Here is a 12,615-nt window from a genome sequence, read left to right as displayed (position 1 = left end):
TGGATTTATGGCTTATTACAACAATCTATAACCCCCACACCCCAACTGACTTTCCTTCCTGACTTTCTTTGCCCTCTATGATTGGAGGGGTGTTAACAGGCCACTTCACCTTGAAGGGTCCCTTGAAATATGTGTTAACTGCTTATACTAAACAATCTATTCCAGCCTGTATTTAGCTGTGACATGCTATTAGGTTGCCCAGATTTGAAGAAGAGCTCTTTGTAAGCTTGAAAGCTTATCTCTCTTACCAACAGAAGCTGATCCAGTAAAAGATATTACCTCACCCACCTTGTATCTCTGGTTCTTTATTATCACTCCACAAAGAAAAACCAAGGACAGGTTTTGGAAGTGATCCACTCCACATCCACTTCTAATTTGCCTTCCTTAAAGTTCCCTCCCTCATAGTCTGTTGTTTTATGTTTAGTTTTTATTTATTATTTCAATATCTAACCAATTCTGAAGAAACATCTCTCATGAGCTCTAGATGCATTTGACACAATCAAAGGACAATAGCATAAAAGTAAAGCCAGCAGCTGCCCCACACCCCAAAACCAGTAAATAAGAAAATAACCACCTAGATATGAAATCACTCCCAAATATCAACCGTTAGGGAAGGGTATACAAAAAGGTTTGTTTGTTTGTTTGGGGGGAACAGGTGGAGATTTTCAAAAGGCACAAAATGCAAATTAGGCACCCAATTTTCATTGACTTTCAATGGGATTTTGGGACCTAACTTCTCTCTCGGTATTTGAATGTCTACTCCTATGTGAATGCATGGGTTTCGCAGCAAGGCCAACAGATTCAGGCTATTTCATGCCAAGAGGTAGGGAGTAAATTCCAGAATAGAAGTCACCTCATGAGAAAAGCCCTGCTACCATCTCCCTTTATGTTTGCTTATTTTGATTTCTAATAACCAAAGATGCCCATACACAAGTTCAGTGACCTGACAACTAATAAAAATCAACACACTCAGCCAGCCTTGTCTGTTCTACCAAGCAGCAACTTTAATATAAACATATTAACATCCCAATATTGCCAGACAGTAGCTCAGACTCCCCTAGTTCTCTTCAAAGGCCAGTCAGGTGCCATAAAGATTGACAAATTCAGGCTATTTCAGACTGGGAGAGGAAGCCAATCCAGAGCCCTGGGGCCCTCACAGAGAACATCTTCCCACCAGCCTCATCATTATTATAGCACGGAAATAGCATGAGTGCTTCTGCTGATCACAGCTCAAATAGGATGTCGTGGCTAGAGAGGTATGTCTGAAATCCAAGACATTTGGGGCTTTAAGTCAAAATCAGCACCTTCAGCTCCACCTGGATGCCAGTATCCCATATTGTTAATTCTAGAGGCAAACGACAAGCATGCACCCTCAATTAAAGGGGCAGATATACACCTGACCAGATCTTTCAGTTGCTTCCCTCAACTTAACACAGGGGTGGGCAAACTTTTTGGCCTGAGGGCCGCATTGGGTTTCGGAAATTGTATGGATGACTGGTTAGAGGAGGTTGTGCCTCCCCAAACAGCCAGGCATGGCCCAGCCCCCGGCCCCACTCCGCTGCTTCTTGCCCCCTCATGCCCCCCCCCGGGACTCCTGCCCCATTCAACCCCTCCTGTTCCCTGATGGCCCCCCCAGGACCCCTGCCCCATCCACCCCTCCCCCTCGCTCCCTGTCCCCTGACCACCCCCGGAACCCCCACCCTGACTGCCCCCCATCGCTCCATCCAACCCCCCTCCTTCCTGACTGCCCCCCCGGGACCCCTGCCCCATCCAACCACCCCTTCTCCCTGTCCCCTGACAGCCCCCTGCCACCCAATCCAACCCCCCCTCCTTCCTGACTGCCCCCTTTCAACTCCCCTGTTCCCCACCCTCAGACCCCCATTCACCCCTCGCGCGGCTGCACCAGAACAGGCCGGCCTCTGCAGCTGCACTGCCCCAGGAGCTCGCAGCCCCACCGCCCAGAGCATCGCGCCGGCGGTGTGGCACGCTGAGGCTGTGGGGGAGGGGAAATAGCGGGGGGCTTGCCGTCCGGGCAAGACGATCCCGCGGGCCGTAGTTTGCCCACCTCTGACTTATCAGCATTGCCTCCGTCTGATCAAGACAGAGCTTCAGGAAGCAACCTCTCAACAAAACAGTTTGCTGTGCTGAAAAATCAGGGCAAGTGCTAGAGCTCGGGTCTTCTCTGCATCCGTTCTAATCACAAGCAAACTGGCATAGGCAAGAGCCTTCTGCCTCCTCATATTGAAGAGCTACACTTCAGAACACAACCTAGACATGCGGCCTCCTCCAAATGTAGCACCCAGCAAATGGCACTGATGTAAGTAGGAACAGGATTTTCTAATACAACGGTTTCATCAGAACAAATAGAACTAAAGGTGGACCTGAACCCCAGTGTATTAAGGTACAGTTGAACTTGTAGTTCAACTAGCATGAGCTGAAATTTAAAGGCTAAATGTTTCATTAGTCTAAAAACCTCCATAGGCAATATGTTAATTTGTAGTTCTGAGAATGGTATGGTGAGTCACCCACTAAAATACCCATTTGATAAAGCATCTATCTTGTTGCGACTTGCTGTGCAGAAGTTTCTCACTCAGAAAGATATGTATTTGCCAGACTTTGCTGTGATACAACATAAGGCTTGGTAAATTTTCATTCAGGCCCAACAGTGCCCAGTGCTCCTTTTTAGCAAAGTGAATAAATAATATTTAAGGATCGATCTACCCCTCCCCATGTTGTTTCTCACTAAAGAGACAGAGCCACTCAGCAGCTGTTTCTTTGGAAGCAATAAATTACTGCCAGCATTACAGGTGTTTGTTATGGCAGCAGAAAGACAACTAGTTCTCGCCAATAAAATTGTGTCAGATGACACGGCAGCTAAATATACCTGGTGAACGTCAACTTGATTCTTTCATATCTGATCCAATTTCTCTCTTTGATGGGGCCAGCTAATATTTCATTAGACACTTGCAAAGAAAGCTCCTTGAGATGCAGATTTTAGTTTAAGTTCTGGGTGTGGGAGAAGGAGAGCTTCAGGTGAATGGAGTGTAATGGAAAGGGATCCAACCCAGAACCAACTGTATTTTAAACCAGCATTTCATGGGAAACTAACACAGCAAGCTGCTGGTATATTAATAATGTGCTGAACTAACAGGATGCAGCCAAAGCTGTAAAGTTTATTTCTGCAACACTACAGCAGCTGTTAGTGTGAAGTAAAAGCTTGTGAAGTGGACTCATGTATTGCACACTACTCATCTGAAAGCTATTGGCACAGAATTCCACCCCAAATCCCTGCTAAAACAAACACCGAAAAGTTTCTGCAAGCCCATTAAGTACAACTGCGAAAGTTTCCATAGGGAATAATACCTGGGGTTCACTGTGGTTACTCTTAGACAGGTGGGCCAGGAACCACGTTCCAGCAGAGGGACAGATGGTGGGAGTGCTCACCCATGGCATGGTCTGCTTCTGAAGGCAGCCCCAGCACTGAAGCAGCCAGAATATCTACCAGTCATGCCCCTCTGTGGCCAGATCCTGAGCTCATGGAAATTGGCTTCAGTGAACCTACTCCAGTTTACACATCACCAGATGTGAGTTGCCCTTATATATCTAATGAAACTATATATATTTAGATGTTTAAAGCAGGTTTTGGGGAATTCAGTTCCTCCCTATATTTGCCTGTCGGGCTGATTTTAGGATTCTTTGTTTCCTTTGCAGGAGTTGGGGTAATGAGATCAGAAACCCATAAAGCTATTTCTCCATGCTGCCTGAGCTTCTTTCAGCTGTCAGCACTTACGAGGGAAGATCCTGAACTTATGCCTTGTCAGGGACATACCAGCAGCATTTAGAAGGGAAACACAGGATTCTGAACTCACATCTCAGGAAGATCAGTGAGAGAAGCACTGATTTTAAGGTATTTCCTTTTAAGATATAACTCATCATTTCCAATGCCTTGTAAGTAGACTGTTAGTTATGTTTAAAACACGGGACTCAGAGGATCTAGGCTCTGGTTCTAGCAATGCACAAACATCTTGAGTGACCAAGTTGGAACTAAAGATTGTGCCCTGAGGCACAAGCCTGAGTAAGAAGCAGTGTGTAAGCTGCATGACTGCAGAGGTGCCCTGGAAGAGATTGTGCCACAAGGCAGCCCTCTGAGATGCAATTGCTTCAGTGCACTCTTGCATTGGGGACTGGGGGTGGAGAAGTGATCTATTACTACAGGGCCCAACACACACTCTTCATTTATGTCCAGCCAGCTCCACTGACCGGTATGTACAGTAACATGTTCCGGGTACAGAGCTATGGTTCCTCTGGCTTGTTCACAGGAGCCCAAACCAGCTGTGCTGCTTTTGCTTTTCCCTTGTACCCAGTGCTGTGATTCAGTCAGGTCAAATGCAGCCATGCAGGTGTGGTGGACTGATGTAGGGCCTTATTCCCTGGCATGGTCATGTTAGACCCAGCCTCAAACGCAGTAACTTTGTGATTGAGTTTTCCCATATGTAAAATGGAGATAGTTCTTCTCTGCTGTACCTCATGTGTCACTGTGAGGCTTAATTCATTGAAGTTTGTAAAGCACTTTGAGATCCTTGAATGGAAAGTACTGTAATCCAGCCGGTTATCTGGTTGTCACTGTGCTGAATACCCTGGCTGCTTGGAACTTCTAAGAGCACAAGCACCTTCTACTTCCGCCAGAGGAGAACCTCCACTTGCTGTTAGAACTATGGCCCCAATTCTGAACCCTCCCCCAGGCAGACAGATCCCTCTGTAAATGCACAGCAGAGCAAATTTGCTGGATTAGGACCTGAAAGGCCAATCGCACACAGATGCGCACTTGTGATTCAATCCAGTAGATGGCAGCGGTTGTCTTCATGGTTGAATAACACAGTGACTTGCTATTAGAATAAAAGGTAGTGGTAGGGCCAGATCTCCATTACAGTGCCTGAGGAGGTCCATGCATACATCATTGTCTGTTATTCAATCAGAGGCATGCACGTTTTGTACGGGGTGGAAAACTAGGTGTCCCCCCTGTTTTGTTTTGATTCCAGATGGATAAGCTCTCTGGAGGAGGGACAGTCTTTTCATTGTGTATGTACAGCATATGGCACAATGGGAGCGCTAATACCTGGCTGGGGCCTCTAGAAGCCACTCCTATACAAGTAATAAATAATAATTCCAGTGAAATCCCTCTGTATATTCTGTAACTAACATGCTATGTGAGATGCTAGTGAGAGGCTGAAAAGAGGCCATTCAACATATTGTAAGTAACTGTAAAGAACAAGGAAACACAGAAGCTACTAAGGTTTATTTCATGACTTGCTTAAACTTTAAGTAATCCAATTTCCAACCCCCACCCCCCCTGAGTGACTCTATTATCAGGTTTATCAGGAAAAGACCATTGAGTTGAAAAGAACATTGCAATTCATGGTAAAATTCCATTACGGTTCCTATTGGGTGTGTCCAATTACTTCCAGTATAAATTAACTAGGCGGTTGGGTGTATGTTTGCTTTTCGTACCTTCATATAGATAATTCTAATTACTGTTGAATTCATGTTTTTATTTAAGGGAGCAATGGTTTCACATGAAATTAAGGTGACAGAGTCTGCAAAATATTCATAGTTCTGTAGCAACCCTATAGAATTATCTCTATAGAATCATTCAAATTTCCCACAAATTCCATTGCCAGGATCCAATATTCTTAAGTAACATCAGTGAATGTTAAGCTTGGGGACATACCCACTGTTTTATTTGCACTGCCACCCTGAAGTATCTCAAAGTATTACTTAAGAACTGCACGGTAACTGCAGGTACATAGAAATTAACTGATTGATGGCTGTGTCACTCTTACTAAGAGAAAAAGATAAATGTCACTAATAAGAAATCCATGCAAATAAATTCACACATGGATCACTTGATGATTACCTGTTCTGTTCATTCCCTCTGGGGCACCTGGCATTGGCCACTGTCAGAGACAGGATACTGGGCTAGATGGACCTTTGGTCTGACCCAGTATGGCTCTTCTTATGACCAAATACTGAAAATGCTCCAGTGACTATGAAAGTTTCATTTGGTGAGCATATTAGCTTCAGCTCTTTTAATTGGTTCATACTCTACAATATACATATTCTACAAACACATTTTATTTATATGTGTGTGTGTGTGTGTATTTTATAAAAAGGTATGGTATCCCTGTATTTTATATAACTGCATCTATCTTGCTGCTCATTAGCAGAGATTTTTAGCTGGTTCAGTATTTTTGTTCTTGGAAAACGACTTACACCAGCAAACATTGGCTGATATTTTCAAAGCAATCCAAAACATTTTGCCACCATCTTCTCTACTAAATGATAGAGTTGGAAATATCTAATTGGATAATCCACTGCAAGTCCACGCATAAAGCAGGAAGAACACTATTCAGTAGCGTTAAAAATACTTTGCAGTTATATTGTGCCTTTCTTCAGAAGATTTCTATGCATTTTACAAATATAATTACTAAGTGTGATAATACCAGTGGGAGTAGATGTTGTTATGTCCACTTTACAGACAGTTAAACTGAGGCACAGCCAGTGAATCCTGGCCCCTTTGAAGTCAATGGTGAAACTCCCATTGACTTCAATGGGGTCTGGATTTCAACCAGAGAATATACATGACTTGCCCAATGGTGCAAAGCAAGTCTATGACAGCCAGGAGTCATGACTAGAACTGTGCAAAGTATTCATATTGAATCCATTCAAACATGACCTTGGGTTTGAGGTTTGAAGAGTCAACAATGTCAGTCCACGTTCAGTGGTTCACGTTCAGTGGTTCACCTTGCCTGAGGTTTGCAGCTGCACCTGGTGAATGGCAGCTAAACCTCCCTTCTCTCCAACTGTCATTCCCTCTACCTCAAAGAGACTATGCGGAGGTGGATTAGTTTTCAGCCTTTGCAAACTAAATCTGTAAGGTTCAGGTTGAGCAACCATCACAAACTACTTCTTGTAGGTCTCACATAGCTCTAACCCTGAGTCTTAATTACCCAACTTTGCCACCAGACAATGTTATGTCTCCACAGCCTTGCTGCATATATATTTAACCTTGTCTTGAACACCAAATAAACTGGCAAATCATTCTGTTCTTGGGGCTCATGGATTGAGGATGATATATTCAAACCAGTGGATCTCTCTTGTTGCCACAAGCTCTCATTGAGACCTAGAGCTTAGCAGGATTCAAAGACGTTAGATATTTATATGGCTAATATCCAGGAGTTACAATAATAAATACTTTTAAAAATGTGGAAGGGATATAAACCCATCATGCTTCAGAGCATAATCTAAGCTTTTTGGGGGGTTAGCAGCTAAATTCGCTGTGGGCAGATTATCCCATATCCGGCAACTGCAGGATTTCTTGCACTTGCCTGTGAAGCATCTGGTTCTGGTCAGTGAAGAGCTACTGGATTAGATGAATCACTGCTCTAACCAGTGATGCATGAATGATACACAGAACTCTCTTTTGAAAATTTCACTCCTATGTGTATGCCTAAAATTTGTGAGAGCAGCCATGCTCTGTTTTGGCCTACTCTGCAGCTTGTCTGGCTGCACACTTCAAAAATAGGTCTTATACTGAGCCTGCAAAGAGGGGCAAGTGTCTGACAGCTCCAGAATACACTTGCACGTGTTTTATCTGCCGTTGGGCCCCGTGGTTTTTTTTTTACCCTGTTCACAGACTAAATTTGATTCCAAATATTTGCTAAATCTCTTTCCAGTGTGGTGAATCTCTAATTCTGCCTTCTCACAGTCGGATGGAGAACCGATCCAGGTATGCAACATTCCAGAATGAACCCTGAATACATGTCAAAGATGAAACGAGACAAGAAGAATGTTGTTGGCAATGGTGAAACCTTTAGGGCTTTCTCAGACCAACTTGTCATTAAGTATAAGACTCACAGGAGAAATGCTGAAGAAGAGCCAGGCTCCACCTTACCAGCATTGTACAGTGACAGCTAAAGAGAGAGAGAGTTGAGCTCTTCATTGCTTTTATTGTCTTGAAACAACTATTTGCCAGGTTAATCAGAATTTAGCACTAGGCTGGGTGTTTTTGTTAGCACTGAGTTTCATACAAAAATGCTAGTGAGACTGCATAATGTTTAAGCATCCATTGTTAGCAGGCTTAGCTAGATTTTGAAGTAAAGAGAATTTTGCCATGATACTCCTTTTTATTCAAGGCAAAGCATTAACCACAGTCCACTCTGGAAGTTCTCAAAGAAGCAGTTTTTTCATAGTGGGGAACCCTTTTGGAAAAAACATACCTTACCACATAGGGCCTGCTACTGACTCCAATGGGAGCTGGACTGGGCCTGCTCTGTTTCCTGCATGAATGATATTGTGAACATGATCCTCTTAAGCCCTGTCCACATTATGGACTAAATTCTACCTCATTTTGAATGGGCACATTAGGGCCCTGAGCCTAAACCCATATAAGTCAACGGAAAGACCTCCATTAGGTCCCACAGGTCTTGGATCAGACTCACAGAGATTTTGAAGATGCAGGGAGTCTCTGCTCTAACTGCTGCCACCATGCAGGAAGCAGAATGGTGACCTATCATTTCACTCAGCACTAGGCAGGGGCTTGGCTACAGCACCTCGTGGTGCCTCTCAGCTCTAAAAAGGCATGCCCATGTAGATCAGGAGTGTTGTCAAGTCCCTGTGTTCAGGCCTTGCCTTCCCTGTTTCTGGATCAGCAACAGAGCTCAGCGAACACTTTCATCTGTCAGTTCTGCCTCACCGGTTATAGATGTAATCAGGCTCCACTGACACAGCATCAGCAGACTCTAATTACTGTGAGTTTTGAGCTGTTGGATGCTGAAAACACAAGTGCAAGCCAGTGAAGAGGTCAACAGCAATGACAGGAAAGGAACGGGCCAGAATGATAGGACACAGAAAATACCCACCAATCATTAGCAGCAGTGACTTCTGCAGAATAGTCTGTCATCTTGGGATCTGATCCTACACCACAGAAGTCAATGGGAGCTCTGAGACTGACGTCAGTGGATGCAGGATTGAACCCTTCGTACACAAACGGAGGATCTCCTTTGGCTTTCACACTTAATCCAATCTAAATTTGTACATTTTGATTCTCTTCCCTAGGTAAAACCATGGGGCAGGAAAACAGTCCACACCACAAGACTGTGTGGCTGTTTGTCTGTACATCTGTTTGCAACATAATTTTTCTCCATGTTCTCTTCAGAGTCCACCTTCCTGGGTTTTTTAAGTGTTTTGGTTTCCCACCAACCAGCAGGAGGCTTCCAAGCTGTCACAACAGTCTTAATCCAGTGGAAAATGATTTTATTGTTGGAAGTAGTGCAGAGTGTGAAAGTTGCATGACAGATGGGATTGAACACGGAAAAATCGTCTCTTAGGGAGAAGCAGATTTGAGCATTAGAACTAAGTTCACACAAGGAGTGTTGGCTGAGAGTCAAAGGTAAGATTATGATCACATTGACCATTTGATTCTCATCTTAGTATTAGGTCTGTTTACCATAGGTTAACGCAAAAACAAAGAGCAGCTATTATGAACCATGAAGAACCTTTATAGATAACAGAGTCTTCCAAATGTACTCTAACGCCCCAAAGATCTACACTGGCTCAGTACTTTAAATATATATATATATATATATATATATAAAAGAAATTACTTTTTAATGAAACTTGTGGGGAAGTGAACAATTCCAAAAACATGAATTTTTTTAAAAAAAAAACACAACTATAGATCCAATAACACTGAAAAGGGGTGTAGATGGTACACATGCAATAAATGTACTATCAAGGTTCATTTTCTACAAGCCAAGAGATTTTTCTTAAGTTTTCATCTTCAGATATTTTGTGATCATTTCTAATGAGTTAAAGAGACACTCTCATAATTGTTAGGCTCTGAGCCTCTAAGAAACCCATATAGTTAAGAAAAACTTTAAAATTTTTTAGGATGCAGGCCCTAGCATATCAAGGGATGATTCCAAGAAGGACCCAAAGCTATCCCTGGTTTTCTGGGCCTGCCAGCAAGCTCATCCTCAGGGCCATGCTGGGTAAGTATTTCAGGGATGGGTCTTGGTGATCTTTCAGCATGTTGGGCAGGCAAGTATAGAATATATGCCATATCATTCTCAGATCTTTATGTAAATGCAACTTAAAATTGCTACCCTGACAAAGTTTGGAATGTTAGGCCAGACAGACTTTACTCCTGGAGGATTATTTTAGTATCCCTTACAATTTCTGCCATTTTACAGCTGTGTGGATTCTCTTTGGCTTATACCATTACCCAGGGTAAAAACAAAACACCACAGAATTTCACACCTTCCATGATTTTTGTCATTCACTGGCATATTCCTGTATGGATCTCTGTTGGACTGTCATTCTCTATGCTTTCCTATTGCATCCTAGGAGGGATTAAGGGTAAGAACTGAAGATAAAATAATGCAGTGGACAGGCCAATAAAGGCCATGAGAAAACAGGCTTGTGAATCATTGAAACCAAAGATTACATGCAAACAGGGGTGGGTGGAGGGATGAAGAGTTCCTTGCACATCATTAGAAACAGTGTCATGTGTGTACCCGTAGTAAAATAAAGTAAATTCTTCACATTGTACACAGCTTCCTTCCTGCATTGCTTGGAGACAGTGATTAGAGGAGCAGCTTCATGCTATACATGTGATGAAGCTATGTAAGCATAGTCATGCTGTATGTACATTAGATATCTACATGTCTCCAGATACTGCTTGGAATGTTTATAGTTAAGGTTTCAGGTCAACTTTCATCCAAAGCTTCCTGTTTTCACTCACTGATAGCTCACTCAAAATGCTTTATGTTTGCTCACTCTTCCCTTGAGTAGATAGCTCTTCTAGGCCAGCATGATTCTAGTCTTCTGCTATAGTTCTCAGTCTTTGCAGAGCACGAATGTTATAGGTCTCTTGTCTTCACATCTGCCCCCCCTCACCTTGCTTACCTCACTCTTTCTCAATGGGTGCAGGTGAAGAGAACATTGATCTGGGTCTCTACAAGTTGCGGCTAGTGCTCAAAGCTTTGTCTTCTTTTCCTATGTATATCCAGACTCTTGTGGATGCTTGCTGGTAAAGAGGACAGCAGGCTGGCTTGCCATAGGATATGACAGGTGGTCAAAGATTCATCCCCTCTTGGAGGAGTCCATTGTTCCCCCACATCTACTCTTTTTTTTTTTTTTTTTTTTTTTTACAGCTTTTCTTCTTGGACATCTCAGCACAGACTGACTCACGTTTCAAGAATGTACTATTAATTCCTTTTCACATTTCTCCAGTGTATGAGAAGTGAGGAGACAGAATGGCTGATTGATTATTATTACTTGGCACTTCCATTGTATCTTATATTCAAAGATTTTAAACACACTTTACAAATATTAACTAAATAAGCCTCATAACACCCTGCTTGTAGTTCGTAAGAGTGATGGGCTCATGTCACCCACCATAAAAATCCAGCCACCAACTCTGGTGTACAACACAACAGCTGTTTGACACCACACAGCACAACAGTTTAGGGTGGGTTGAGATTAACCTTTGGCTGAATCCTCTGAGCTCCAAACTGTGTAAATGCACACATTGTATTTGCTCTGTTCTTTCCTCTTCCATCTGCAGAAATCTGGTGTGTTCTCATCAATTTACTGCACTTACAAAATTCTGAATCATGAAACAGAGATTACGGGGAACTTTTCTGATGTTAAAAATCCGTACATGCTTCTGGGCTATCTTTATTTTTCTGTCTTTCATTTTGGCCATTGCCTGTGTGATCCGGACTAGTGGCAGTTAATTCAGAAAGGATTTCTGTTGAGATGTCAGGTAGATATATTTATTGTGTACCTATTCACCAGACAGATGTACTCTGGCCATATTTTAGATTACTAGGGCTCACAGTTACATACTAAAAGGAGTTCATGAAGTTTGATGTTTTTCTCTCTTGAAACACTCATTTCAGCCAGCCCTGTAGAACCTGAGCCTATGTAAAAGGATATTGAGGCAAGTCACATACAAGTACTATGACACTCCTCTTCCTTTCATTATTATGTATTTGTATTTTAGGTGACCCCTCATAATGCTACTGTGACTGAGTCCCCATTGTGTTAGTCATTGTACAAACACATAAGAGACAATTCAGGCTCCACTGAGTTTAAGAACATAATACTGGTCATACTGGGTCAGAGCAGTGGTCCATGTAGTCCAATATCCTGTCTTCCAACAGTGGCTGGTGCCAGATAATTCAGAGGGAATGAACAGAACAAGGCAGTTGATTGAGTGATCCATCCTTGTGGTCAAGTCCCAACTTTCTAGCAGTCAGAGGTTTAGGGTCACCCAGAGGATGGGGTTGCATCCCTGACTATCTTGGCTAATAGCCATTGATGGAGCTATCCTCCATGAACTTATCTAATTCTTTTTTGAACCCAGTTATACTTTTGGCCTTCACAACATCCCATGGCAATGAGCTCCACAGATTGACTGTATGGTCTGTGAATAAATACTTCCTTTTGTTTGTTTTAAACCTGCTGAGCATTAATTTCGTTGGGTGACACCTGGTTCTCATGTTATGTGAAGGGGTAAATAACACTTCCTTACTCACTTTCTCCACCCAT

This window comes from Eretmochelys imbricata, chromosome 6, assembly GCF_965152235.1.
Source record: "Eretmochelys imbricata isolate rEreImb1 chromosome 6, rEreImb1.hap1, whole genome shotgun sequence".
Classification (NCBI taxonomy): Eukaryota; Metazoa; Chordata; order Testudines; family Cheloniidae; genus Eretmochelys; species Eretmochelys imbricata.
Note: the sequence above shows the minus strand (reverse complement) of the source record.